This window comes from Micropterus dolomieu, linkage group LG17 (assembly GCF_021292245.1).
Source record: "Micropterus dolomieu isolate WLL.071019.BEF.003 ecotype Adirondacks linkage group LG17, ASM2129224v1, whole genome shotgun sequence".
NCBI classification, from domain to species: domain Eukaryota; kingdom Metazoa; phylum Chordata; class Actinopteri; order Centrarchiformes; family Centrarchidae; genus Micropterus; species Micropterus dolomieu.
In genome coordinates, this window is record NC_060166.1 from 38885010 (window position 1) to 38885518 (window position 509).

Here is a 509-nt window from a genome sequence, read left to right on the forward strand (position 1 = left end):
AAGCTTAACCAGCAGAGGCCGCTCTCCCTCCTGCTGAGGCGCCCTGAGGTACAAATTGAGCCAAAATGATGATATGTTTATGTGAAGGAGTAGTCTCCTACAGCAGGAAGCTAATCAATGTGTACTCTCATTTAGCTTTATTGCCATGTAGTATTTTACATGTACGAGGAATTTGCTGTGGTGATGAGGTGCTGCACGTAGACAAACATACAGCTGACATAAATAAATGTAGAAATATATAAATATGGACTAGACAATGCAAGTTATATAAGAATGATATAAAAATAGAGAAAAATAATACAACTATTTGCAGAGAAAGAACAATGTGGCAGATAATTCATCTTAGAAAGGGCAGTAAATGCTTTGAGATGCTTTTTTTACTCACAATAATGCTTTACTCACAGCTCAGAACATAACAATCAAAAAAAATAATAAGTCGGGCTGAATTAAAAATATTTAATGTAATCGTTGTGCCTCTGGGCACTTCAGCGTGGGGGGGGGGGGGGGGG

The 509-nt window shown here is 38.3% G+C and overlaps 1 protein-coding gene across 1 annotated transcript in view; it reads left to right on the forward strand.

Moving 5' to 3' along the window:
- clip3 (CAP-GLY domain containing linker protein 3) overlaps positions 1–509 on the forward strand; it is a 34567-nt gene that overhangs the window by 23724 nt on the left and 10334 nt on the right. The gene's annotated exons all lie outside the window — the stretch shown is intronic.